General features: G+C 42.8%; 1 long non-coding RNA gene across 1 annotated transcript; it reads right to left on the reverse strand.

Moving 5' to 3' along the window:
• Positions 1-8,008: 8,008 nt before the first annotated feature.
• LOC136624699 (uncharacterized) lies at positions 8,009-13,813 on the reverse strand. Its single transcript, XR_010792384.1, has 3 exons — positions 13,787-13,813; positions 12,981-13,061; positions 8,009-8,195 (listed from the first exon to the last, which is right to left on the reverse strand). It is a non-coding gene; the product is annotated as an uncharacterized lncRNA (long non-coding RNA).
• Positions 13,814-14,041: the final 228 nt, after the last annotated feature.

The following is a 14,041-nucleotide window of genomic DNA, read 5'->3' on the forward strand; positions in this document are numbered from 1 at the left end:
ATAGGCATCAGAAAGTCTTTAATTTTTTTCCTCGCAAAGGAGCACAACTTCTGCTGGACTGAAGAAGTCCTCCCAAACTTAGGTATTAAATTAACATCTCCATCAGCCAAATTATTTAACCAAAACTACAAGCCTCTTGTAACATCCATTCAGGCAGAACTAAAGAAACTTAAAACATATGGGATCTCCTGGCTCAGTAGAATTTCGGCCACTAAGATGAGAATTTTCCCTAAAATCCTGTATATTTTCCGAAATGTCCCCATTTCACTCCCAATTTCATATCTTAACCCCTTAACGACCAGCCCATAGTGTTTTTACGTCCTCCCGAAGTGGGCTTTATTCTCTGAGGACGTAAAAACATGTGTCCTGCAGAGAATAAAGCCCCTCGGGCTCTGGACATGACAGCTCCATGCTATCGGTGTCCGCAGGTAGCCGACAGCATGGAGCTGTCATCCCGGGCTGCAAGGACCCCCCCCCCCCCCCGGCATTGCGATCGGCGCTATCCAATGGATAGCACCGATCGCAAAAAAGTAAATAAAAGTGCAAAAAAAGTTACATATTCAGCTCCCCTGATGGATCGGATCGGTCCGCCGCACTGCTCCCCGCTCGCCAGGCGGCATTACGTCAGCCGCATGCGCGGAAGGCCCGGCGGCGCGGGAAATTTAAAATCTCCTGGCTCCCGGCTCCTGTAGGTAGCCGGGAGGCAGGAGATGTCAGCGGGGACCTGGTTGAGCGGTCCCCGATACTGCGATCGCCGTTATCTAATGGATAACGGCGATCATGGAAAAGTGAAAAAAAGTTTTAAAAAAGTAAATGTTTCAGCTGCCCTCATGGATCGGATCCATGAGGGCAGCTGAAAATACTCACCTCCATCCTCCACGAAGTGCCCTGCGATCTGGAGCCGCCACGGGCTTCCGTGCATGCGCTCCAAGGGGAAAATGGCGGCGCATGCGCAGAAGCGCCGCGAGGTTTAAAAATCCCCTGTCTCCAGGCTACCTTCAGTAGCTGGGATACAGGAGATGTCACCGGGGACCGCGGAGTTAAAAAAAGTTGTAGTTTCATCTCCCCTATGAAAATGCTCCCCTAAGGTCCCCAAAAGCCCCCCCCCCCCAAAACACAGGGCATTACCCTCTACTGCGCATGCGCCGAACAAAATGGTGGCACATGCGCAGTAGAGCCTAAGGCAAAAGATGCCTTAGGCATAGTAACTTGCAGAGACCAAAATGATTGGCCCCTGCTGACATGGATGGCTGTGATAAACCTATCACAGCCATCCATGTCATTTGTTTAATAAATATGGCACACGATCAGTCTGGCGTATCTCTCCCCTGTCACTCAGAGTGATTTGTGACAGGAGAGAGATAGCTGAGAAAAATCGTGTGCCATATAGCAAGTTAAAAAAAGAAAAAAAAAACGTTATTACCCGCCTTCACCTTCCCTTATACCCTAATTACCCTACTTTATCCCTGTCCACTTTTTTGGGGGCTATTTTTTTTTTACCCCCATTAAAAAAATTTTTTAATAAAATGGAGTGCAGGCGCTACACCGCCGAGCAAGCATACGCGCTGCTCTATGCCTCAAGCTCCGGTAGCGATGCTACCAGCGAGTCAGAGGAGGAGGAGGTTTTTTTTGAGAGTGACGACTCTGCCTCCAGCGCTATGGAGGTAGAGGAAGTCGTTGGGGCAGCGGGGTCAAGTTATGCGGCGCCCGCCACTGTGTGGAGTGCCGCATGTTTGTTTACGCCCCGCATCCCAGAATTTTTAGCGTCTCCAGGCGTTAATCTGGACGTTGCAAATTTCACCCCGTATAATTTTTTACATTTATTTATTACCGACGATGTGCTGCAGTTAATTGTCCAGCAGACAAATATATACGCTGGACAATACGTGACCGCGCACCCAACGTCAGTTTATTCAGTGATGTGGACCGCCATAGATGTCCCTGAGCAAAACAATTTTTGGGACTTATTTTACTAATGGGACTTGTAAAAAAGTCATCCATACGGTCCTATTGGTCCATGAGCGCCATTCACGCAACGCCCGTATTTGCGTCGATAATGCCCCGACGCAGATATGAAAACATTCTGCATTTTTTTCATTTTGCAAATAATGCTCCGACAACTACTATACGAGCGTCCCCCCTTTTAAAAGCGTTACACGCCGCAGGTACAGGAGCTTGCGGAACTACCAGCAAAAATAGAGTAGGATTCCCACAACCCCTTGTTTCCAGGCATGTAGATAAAGGCGCGTCTTACGCACTGGCCTATGACCCCTTGCTGGCAGTTAAATGGCGTGACAGAAAGGACGTCTTTATGCTGTCCACTGTGCACACAGACACCTCCATTACAGTTAGGGAGAGGGGGGCTGCAGCGGAGAAAATTAAACCGGTCTGCATCACAGATTATAATAAATTCATGGGGGGCGTCGATCTGTCAGACCAAGCTCTACAGCCCTACCTTGTGAAACGTAAAACGCGAGCTTGGTATAAGAAGGTAGCCTTCAACCTTATACATATGGCTACATATAACGCTCACATAATTTTTAAATCGTCTGGGGGCACACTGAGCTTCCTCCAGTTTCAGGAGGCGCACCACAAGACGCATTGCAATCGGAGGAGGTGCGGAGGCTAACGGAGTGCCATTTTATGAATCTCATCCCCGAGACTGCGAGCAAAAAATACCCCCCCAAAAAAGTGTCGCGTCTGCACTAAGCAAGGGAGGAGGAGAGATACGCGTTTTTATTGCCCCACGTGCCCATCCCACCCTGGCCTTTGTAATTACCCCTGCTTTGAAATTTACCATACAGTTTTACATTATTAATTTTATTTCACATACTAGCTTACCCGTCGCGCATTGCTGCGAAGACAGACAGACATACATTCATTCATTTTTATATATCTAGATAACAACCAATCACAGTGCAGCTTTCATGTTACCTCAGTTGTATAATATATAACAACCAATCACAGCGCAGCTTTCATGTTACCTTAGCAGTATAAAATATAACAACCAATCACAGCACAGCTTTCATGTTACCTCAACAGTAAGAGAAATAACAACCAATTACAGCGCAACTTTTATTCTGCCTCAGCAATATAAAAAATAGCAACCAATCACAGCGCAGCTTTCATGTTACCTCTGCGGTATTATATATAGCAACCAATCACAGCGCAGCTTTCATGTTACCTCAGTGGTATAATATATAACAATGAATCGCAGCACAGCTTTCATGCAACCTCAGTAGTATAAGAAGTAGCCACCAATCACAGCACAGCTTTCATGTTACCTCAGCGGTATAATATATAGCAACCAATCACAGCACAGCTTTCATTTTACCTCAGCATTCTCAATATCCAGCAATTGTCTTGCGAAACGTTCGGCGGATGCATCATTTTCTGGTTGAACACTCATCCCATTGCTCGCAATGCCTTTTGCTTTCGTGCTTGAGATGGAAATCAAACGATCTTTGTCTGGGGGGCATAACTGTCAACGATGCTCGCACGCGCGCCACCTATCGTAGGATAGATGTACTATGCCAGTAATCTTCCCAGGAGTGTACTCAACAACTTTCCAAAGTCTCATGGCAATTGGATGAATGGTGTAGTAATGCATAAAGGACAAACAGACAGACATACATTCATTTATATATATCAGGAAGTGAGAGAATTAGATTCCGTACGTAAAATTTGGACGCTAATTCTTTTGCGCATAGAATTGAATAATCGAGTTGGGACCCATTAGCTTTTCCTATTTATGACATATTCAATGCCCGTGCCAAATTTAATGTTTCTATGTGAGAAAATTACATTCCGTACGTAAAATTGACGCTTATTCTTTTGCGCATAGAATTGAATAATCGAGTTGGGACCCATTAGCTTTTCCTATTTATGACATAATCAATGTTCGTGCCAAATTTCAAGTTTCTATGTGAAAAAATTACATTCCGTACGTAAAATTTGGACGCTAATTCTTTGGCGCTTAGAATTGAATAATCGAGTTGGGACCCATTACCTTTTCCTATTTATGACATAATCAATGCTCGTGCCAAATTTCAAGTTTCTATGACATTGGGAAGCGAGAAAATTAGATTCCGTACGTAAAATTTGGACGCTAATTCTTTTGCGTTTAGAATTGAATAATCGAGTTGGGACCCATTAGCTTTTACTATTTATGACATAATCAGTGCTCGTGCCAAATTTCATGTTTCTACAACATCGAGAAGTGAGAGAATTAGTGGCAATGATGGAAATCGAACGATCTACGTGGGGGGGGGGGTCGTAACTGTCGACGACGAACGCACGCGCGCCATTTATCGTAGCATAAATGTACTATGCCTATAATCTTCCCAGGAGTGTACTCAACAACTTCCCAAAGTTTCATGGCGATCGGATGAATGGTGTAGTAGCGCATAAAGGACAAACAAACAGACAGACACGCACGCATACAGACACGCATACATTCAATTTTAGATATATAGATAAAAAACGCCAAAAGGGGGTGTGGGTGGGGGGTTGTTCTTTTTAGGGAATCAGTTTTACTTTTTTTAGTCCGTCTCCCCAGTTTTTCCTGCTTGAAACAAAAAAAAAACCAGTCCAAAAAGTGTCAAATTTGGTGAAAAAAATGAAATCACATTTATATTCCACTCGCATTATAATTATTTTAAATTGTGAGGGGCATTTTATTATTTTGGCAGTTTATTATCTCTACTAGTGTGCAATGGGGCCTGTAAATTATTCAGTTGCGCCCTAAAATCAAACGGGTGCTCCATACACTATAGGCCTAGCCATGCGCCCTCTAAGAAGATTGGGGCTACAATGGGTATGTTTCTGAGCAAAGGACACACAGGGGTATCCATTTTGGGGTGCAAGTCTTTATTCATATATGTGCTGTACAAAAAAAAATCACTTTTAAAATGACAGAATTACCAAAAGAATGAAAATCTTATTTTTTTTCTGCTGCTTGGCTTAGATTCATTCAAAAACCGTGAAGTCAAAAAAGACATTGTACCCATAGATAAATTCGTTAAGGGGTCTAGTTTTCAAAATGGGGTCACTTGTGGGGGTTCACCATCGTTTTGGTAACTCAAGGGCTCTACAAGTGTACAATAGGGCCAAAATATCATTCAAGCAAAATTTCTGTTCCAAAAGTCACCGGTTGTTCTTTCCATTTCGGGCCCCATTGTGCATTCAGACATAAGATTAGGGCCATAATGGGTATATTTCTGAAAACAGGACAAAAAGGGGTATCCATTTTGGGGAGCAAGTCTTTATTCATATATGTGCTGTACAAAAAAAAAAAAATCGCTTTTAAAATGACAGAATTACCAAAAAAATGAAGATCGTAATTTTTTTTTTCTACTTCGCTTAGATTTATTAAAAAACCGTGAAGTCAAAAAAGACATCATACCCCTAGATAAATTCGTTAAGGGGTCTAGTTTTTGAAATGGGTTCACTTGTGGGGGTTCTCCATTGTTTTGGTCACTCAAGGGCTCTACAAGTGTACAATAGGGCATAAATCTCCTCCAAGCAAAATTTCTGTTCCAAAAGTCACCGGTTGCTCTTTTCATTTTGGGCCCCATTGTGCATACAGACATAAGATTAGGGCCATAATGGGTATATTTCTGAAAAGAGCACAAACAGGGGTATCCATTCTGGGGTGCAAGTCTTTATTCATGTATGTGCTTTACAAAAAAAACGATTTTAAAATGACAGAATTACCAAAAAAATGAAAATCGTAATTTTTTCCTTCTGCTTGGCTTAGATTTATTCATAAACCGTGAAGTCAAAAAAGACATCGTACCCCTAGATAAATTCGTTAAGGGGTCTAGTTTTCAAAATGGTGTCACTTTTGGGCGTTCTCCATCGTTTTGGTCACTCAATGGCTCTACAAGTGTACAATAGGGCCTAAGTCTCATTCAAGCAAAATTTCTGTTCCAAAAGTCACCGGTTGCTCTTTTCATTTTGGGCCCCATTGTGCATACAGATGTAATACTAGGGCCACAATGGGTATGTTTCTGAGCACGGGACAAACAGGGGTATCCATTCTGGGGTGTAAATTCTCATTTTCATGTGTACTATAGAAAAAAGTCCTGTCTTTAAAATGACATATTTGCAAAAATATGACATTTTAGTTTTTCTCTAAATTGCATTGACTCCTGAAAAAAATCTGTGGGGTTAAAATACTCATGGTACCCCTCAGTGAATACGTTAAGGGGTGTAGTTTTTAAAATGGGGTCACTTGTGGGGGTATCTATCATTTTGATTCCTATGGGCCTTTCCAATCTTGGCGTGGTGTAGGAAAACAAAGTGTTTTCACATTTTTAAGATATTGCAGTTGGAAATGTGAAAAAATGACGCTTTTTTCAAAATTTTCCCAATTTTGGCGCTTTTAATAAATAAACACAAATTCTATCGGTCTATTTTTTCCGCCTAAATGAAGTACAACATGTGGCGAAAAAACAATGTCAGAATCGCTTGGATATGCAAAACCTTTCTGGTGTTTTTCCATGTTAAAGTGACACATGTCAGATTTGCAAAATTTGGCCTGGTCATTAAGGCGCAAACAGGCTTGGTCACTAAGGGGTTAAAAGAATTCAATCTGCTCTTCATTTGGGAAAAAAAGAAACCCAGGGTCAGAAGAGACATTTTATATATACACAGGAAAGATGGCAGCCTTGGATTCCCCTCTATTGTACAATACTACAAAGCAACCATATTAGATCAACTCAGATTCTCGTGGCTTAACGATCCTGTGAAAGAATGGGTGGCTATTGAAAACTACAGGCTAAATAACCATTCCCTGAGACATCTGCTATTGGCGGAACTATACTTCAACTCTAAACCTTCTCTTACTTCAGCCACACTTCTAGTGGCCTTGAATGTCTTGAACACAGTAACGAGAAGACTGAAGCTAATATCCTTTCCCTTACATAAAGCTAAAATAACAATACTAAAAATAGTCATCCAGAACCTTTCTCTCTCTAGCTGGAAACAATTAGGTTTAACCCAGATTAACCAATTTTGGGAGAACGGGCATCTTTTATCACTTTTGTAGAGTTATCTGACAAATTTAATATCCCCAAAACAAACTTTTTAAAATATGTAAATTACCCACCTCCTGAGCAATAGGGCCTAAATCTCCTTCAAGCAAAATGTCTGTTCTGTAAGCCATCGGCTGCTCCTTTCATTTTGGGCCCCATTGTGCATACAGACATAATATTAGGGCCACAATGGGTATGGTTCTGAGCATGGGACACACAGGGGTATCCATTTTGGGGTGCAAATCCTCATTTTCATGTGTACTATAGAAAAAAGTCTGGTCTTTAAAATGACATATTTGCAAAAGTATCAAATTTTAGTTCTTCTCTTCTAAATTTCATTGACTCCTGAAAAAAACTGTGGGGTTAAAATACTCATGACACCCCACAGTGAATACACTATGGGGTATACTTTTTAAAATGGGGTCATTTATGGGGGTATCTATAATTCTGACACCTATGAGCCTTTGCAATCTTGGCTTGGCATTGGAAAACAAAGTGTTCCTCAAAATGTTGATAATCAATGTTAAATTTGTACGTCTCCTGAATGGTTAAAAAAAAGCGAAAGTTTTTCAAATGTCCAGAATAAAGTAAAGAAATGAAAATATATATCTTAGCAAAAATTTGTACAGTATGTTTGCACTGATTTGAGATATTGCAATTGCAAATGTGAAAAAATGACATTTTCTCCAACATTTTCCCAATTTTGGCGCTTTTAATAAATATACACAAATTTTATCTGCCTATTTTTACCACCTAAATGCAGTAAGGCGAAAAAACAATGTCAGAATCACTTGGGTATGCAAAACCATTACGGAGCTATTCTATGTTAAAGAGACACATGCCAGATTTCCAAAATTTGGCCTGGTCATTAAGGCGCAAACAGGCTTGGTCACTAAGGGGTTAAATAATACATATTGCAATCAGGATTAAACATGGCATACTGAGCAAAAAAAGACAGACCAGCATTTCAGTTAAGCATGCTTTAATGTATTATTGGCACAACTAATAATAATTATGCTCTTTACAGTTATGAAGCATTGTATTATATTAATGGTTTATCCTTTCATAAAAATTCCTAGTACAGGCCCAAGAAATCTCTTTTCTTCACCATTCTCCCTTTCCTGTACATTGTCTCCCTGCGCTTCTTCCTCTCTTTTCCTGTTAGGAGACAGTGTACAATTAATTAAACATTATGCTAATTGTTCCTACATTGTCAATTAATAATATATTGGTATTTATTTGATTTCTAGTCAGCTGCTGTGAAGTGCAGCGATCTCCGTAGGCCCTGATCTGGTGACAATAGAGCTAAGTAGCAAGTGACAGTCAGGGGAGATTTAGTAAAGTCCTGTGAAAGAAACATATAGAGTTGTTTGGGATTTTAAAGAAACGGTCTTATTTTGTGGACAGTAGTGTCCATTTCTGGGGACAAAAAAAGCATATTGAACACCGAAAAATCCCTTTGGTTTTAATTTTAGCATACTGTGGCCAACTTTTGGGCTCAGTCACACAGGCGTTTTTACGTGCTTATATATGCGTAAAAAAACGCGTGAACATGTCCATTGCCACCCATATGTTCTCTCTTTTGTAGGTGCTATTTTTTTTTCTTGACGAACGCAGTACGAACGTTTTTACGCGCGTATATACTCGTGTAAAAACGCCCGTATGACTGAGCCCTTTCTGTGTTCTGTGCCAGAGGTGTAGCGAGGCTTTTCCTCACTGGGGCAAAGATTTAGTTCAGCGACCTACTATACCATTTTTGACAAACAACCCTAACAAAATGCCAATATACAATTCAATTGCGCATTTTTTTTCCTATTTAAAGTAGATATATTTGGCTCCCAGGTTAAAAAATGTAGGCACCAAATTACTTTTAGCAAGTCGCTGTGATGCTGCCATTACTGGTGCTATAATGTTGTTGTCAGCCGTTTAGTCGTTCTCGACCCTCGGCGACCGTAAAGACGAGCTCCCTCCATGTTTTTCGGTTTTGCACTGCTTCTTTCAGTTGTGTGATATCCATGCCAGTATCAGCTCTGACAGTATCAGCCATCGTGTCCTTTGGTGCTATAATACATAGCAGTAATACAGCAGCACAGAGCGATGTTACAGTACCAGAAATATGGCGGCACAATTAGATGTAACACCCGCAATGTGTTCCTATACAATTGATGGTAATACAGCAATACAGTTAGATGATAGTATAATAATGCCAACAGGTTAGAGATAAAGTGTCTATTTGGTGGGGGTCTGATCACTCGGACCACCATGGATTACAAAATGTGGGTCCTCTGTCCCTCCTCTGAATGACAGGAGCAATGGAGCATGAGCACTGCTGCTCTATACATGTTAATGGGACTGACGGAGGTGAGCGCTTGTACTTGGCTCTCCAGCAGTCTGAATAAAATGAAAGGACACAAAACATCTTGTGATTGATGAAGATCCCAGTGGTCGGACTCTCACCAATCAGACACTTTTCCCCGATCATGTTGATTAGGGGTACAAGGTAAATTTATCACAAGCCCTTTAAATCATGATGCAGTACCATGTCTGCTGGACAGTCACAGTACTACAAGCATGCACAGTCACTGGGGGAATCTCTCTGAATCAGCCTGCAACAATAAAAACCATTAGTTTCACCATCCCTCCTTCCATACAGACTGCTTGTTTCCCTACCCCTTCTTCCCCCTCACCTACAGACAGCTGGCCCAGCGCCATCGTCACTCCTTAGGCCTCATGTCCACGGGTATATAAAGAGTTAAAATCCGGAGCATTTTTCCCGCACGCGCATCCGCGCCCCATAGGGATTCATTAGACACCCGCAGGTAGTTAAATACCTGTGGATGTCATTTTTCCCTACAGGCGCGGGTCCCGCGTGCAGGAAAAAATCCGGACATGCTCCATTTTAGTGCAAGTCTCCCACGGGGACGGCTCCCGCAGGCTTCTATTGAAGCCTATGGAAGCCGTCCGGATCCGCGGGAAACCCGCACCTGAATTAAACTCGCCTGCTCCGGACGGTACGGGTCTTCCCTTCTTCGCGGCCTGATCTCTCTTCTTTGCGGCCGGCTCTTCTTTCTTCGGCCCTGGGGAAGTGCCCTGCGCATGCGCGCCGCACGCAGCCGACGTGCTGAGCACATCCGCCAGGCCGAAGAAAGAAGATCCAGCCACGACGGAGAGAAGATCAGGCCGCAAAGAATGGAAGATCTAGAGCCTCCGGAGAGGTGAGTAATTCTTATTTTCAGCCCTCATGTCCGCGGGGCAGGAGGTACCCGCTACGGATTCTCCATGGAGAATCCGTAGCGGGCCTGATTTGCCCCATGGACATGAGGCCTTAGGCCTCATGTCCACGGGGAAAATCAGGTCCACTGCGGATATGTAACGTGGGGAAAATAATATTTAAAATCCGCATCGGATCACCCGCGTGCATAATCCGCATCTAAAATTTCCTATTGGAAAGCATTGACCACCTGCAGGTAGATAAATACCCGCAGATGGTATTTAAAAGTGATTTTAAAATTTCATGTGCGTGAAAAAAAACGCGAAATGCTCCATTTAAGTGCGGATCACGCGTGCGGGAGCTCATAGCTCAATTGATCTCCTGCATGAAAGAAAAAAGAATTTAGGGCACAACTCCACTTTTTGTGTGCTTTTATCCTAATTCAGAGCAGAGGGGTTAGAAATGCTCTATCTCTGCCTGCAGTGCGCAGACAGGAGCCATCCACCTTTGCCCAGGGTACATAACCCTCCTTACCCCCCCTTCCCCCCAGCCACACTACTGCCTTTGCGCAAGTTAGGACAAATGTTCCTTTTTGCTACAAATGTATGAGTAAGGACATACTAATTCATTGGAAAATATACAGATGAGCAGTGAGATTGTACTTTAAGCATAAAAAGGGAGCCTGTCATCTTGAACACGCTGTCCAAACTGCTGGCAGCATGGCTATTAGTGTATCTTGATGCCACCAGGAAGTCCTGGTGGAGTCAAGATTGACAGAGGGGTGACGTCCCCTGTCAGTGATTGGCTTCTTATCAGCTTGGCCTGTCGGTCCTGGAAGGCCACTAAGCATTTAGCGCTGCCAGGACATAGCAGAGAGGAGTTGGTGGCTGGCCGGGTGTCGTGGCCCTGGAGCAGCTCATTCGTGTCCAGGGGCCACTTTGGCAGTGGATGAGTGAGGGAGCGGGCAATAGGGAAAACAGAGGCTGCGGCAGATGTCGTAAGCCTGTTCTGCCGGCGGAGCAGAAAATGTATGCCCATCCTGTATTTTTGCAGTGGTGATGGGGTGGATCGGACGGCAGAGAACTGAGAGGCTACAGTGGCTGCGGCACGCAGCAGTCAGCCGGCGGCCAGCTGGGCAGCAGAACAGATGCAGGCGAACGGCAACATGGCAGTGAGCGGGGGAGGGGCTGTCATGGAGCAGAGGCTCTTTGCTGGCTGCCGCAACTCAGCAGTGAGGCAGCGGCCACCTGGGAGCCGGAGACCACCACTCTGCTCACACTGATCGCTGGAGCGTCTGCATTGATGACTGCAGGCCCTGCTGCCGTTAGCCTTACGGTTAATTATCATTATTACATCTTCATGCTGCCAGCTTACACCGGTAACATTGAAATCACCGTCAGCCTAAGGCTGCAGGGCAGCCAGTTATTAATGCACACTGGAGGACCTTCGTGTCTTGAGCCTATCGGGAGCTGGGGGTGTGATGGGGGCGTTCTCCCTGTAAAACCCCTAGCTCCTGGTGGCGTCAAGATACACTAATACCGGCAGCATATTATAGAGCCGGGGGAGCTGAGCAGACTTTATATATGTATATATATATATATATATATATATATATATATGTGTGTGTGTGTGTGTATATATATATATATGTATATATATATATATATATACATATATATATATATATATATATATATATATATATATATATATATAAATACAATCCTATCAGTGATTGATAGCTACCACTGTACGTGCACTCATACACAGATAATTGTCAATTGTCAATCACTGATAGCTCCACCCACTGGACTCTTCAGTTCGTAATGAGCAGAGATATAAATGTGTGAAATGCACGTTTTATTGACTCTTTCCCCATAAAACTATATATCAGTCTGCTCAGCTCCTCCTGCTCTATAACTGGCTGCCTGCAGTTAGGACAGCGTGTTCAAGCTGACAGGCTCGCTTTAACCCTTTGCAATTTTTTCTCTTTCTGCCATTATACAGTGGCGCCATCTGATGACTAGAGCCAGTTTTGCAGTATGGGACATGCTGGAGAAGCCCCCCACAACAGAGCGAGCAGTAATATACAGTAAGAATACCCTACTAGACGTCTTCAGACATCGGAGCTGTACAGCCCTCAATTAGAATGTCTTCAGACGTCAGACAGTGGATTGGAAAGGGTTAAGTTTGGCAGAATATTAATGTTGCTCTAATATGCTCACAAGTAAGGGTGTCACCCATTCCATTAACGAATACCAGCCAGGTTAGGCTGGCTTTACACGGGCGTATTATATATAATACGTAGAGAATGGAACCTATTCATTTCAAACTCATATCAGAACCAAAAGTAAATTGGTCAGTTGGAGTCCGACCTCTGGGACCCCGGGGATTATTCTGCTTTATTGCTGCAGATACTTCCAGGTTCTTCTGGCACAGTGCTGCCCCCTCATGGCACTGAGCAGGAACTGCAGCATGACTCCTTTTACTTAAATGGAGCTGTATTGCCATTTCCAACCTAGGAGCTTTCTGAAGCACATCTGTGCAGGAACAAACAGAGAAGGGGCTACAACATTACACCACTGTATCTGCCCCTTCATTCCCAGGATCTGTGGATGTCTCAGCGGTTGGACCGCATGAAGCAGTATGGGATAGCATATCCTAGTCATATAACATCACTGTATGAGATGGGAATAACCCTCTAATATGCTGTATATTATATGAGTACTTACTCTTCCTCACAGATGGAAAGTGAGACTAATCCAAGGAAAAGAACAAGGAGAAGAGACTTCTTCAAGAAAGCCATGTTTTATCTGTAAAAATACATTTATATTGAAATGCAATAAAAAACAAACAACTTACTGTCTAAAACATTTCACACTATTCTTAGTTAATCTCTGTTGGTACTGTCAGTGTTAGGGCTCATTGACTCGAGCAAGGTGGATTCACTACGAATTTATGACTACAGTGAGAACTGGGGGGTGAAAATTTTTTGGGGGGCAAAAAACTTGTAATGACCAATCCTAAGGAATGTCAACAGTTAATCACTGAAGACCTGCTGCTCGGGATCCCTAGTGACCTCCTGATCAGTTTGTCTGCTGACAGTACAGCGGGCCACACATGCATCATAAGGAACGGTAGAAGAAGTGCCCTAGCTGGTGTCACTCCCTTTTAGCAGTTGGGGCAATGACTCATGTAACTACAGTCTGTCACTGTCCAATTAGTGTTGACAGAGGAATCTGCGTATGGACCCACACCTTTAACAGTTGTAAAGGTTCTTGTTGTCAATTTTTGTATTAATTTCTAGGAGGAATAACAGAGGAACAGTGCAGTACAGAGTAATAAGGATAGATACTCAAGGAATGATATTTGATGGGAATACAAGTATAAACTAAAACAACTACATCAGGACAGCTGACAGATCATCTTAATAACATTCTACATGGTTTCTGACCTAATTTTGGAATTGTGCTGAAATAAAGTACAAAATACATAACAAAAATCAAATATATTTTAAATATAAAGCCACAATACATACCGTGTGATTCAGTAAGTACTGAGTGCAGAATACTGCAGGATCGTTGATTTCTTGGGATGAACATACCGGTTAATATAGCAGCTACTTGGGGGTGGGATCATAAATCCACAATAACGACTACACTGCAGGGAAGAGAACTCTGTTTGTTTTTCTCATCCACGTCTTTGTATTGTGGGTCACATTTTTGATGAACCTTTCCCATGATTTAGAATTGTGAGACATATTTTAATATGTTGAGTCATTTGCAAATACTGG

The sequence above is a fragment of the Eleutherodactylus coqui genome, chromosome 4, assembly GCF_035609145.1.
Source record: "Eleutherodactylus coqui strain aEleCoq1 chromosome 4, aEleCoq1.hap1, whole genome shotgun sequence".
Taxonomy (NCBI): domain Eukaryota; kingdom Metazoa; phylum Chordata; class Amphibia; order Anura; family Eleutherodactylidae; genus Eleutherodactylus; species Eleutherodactylus coqui.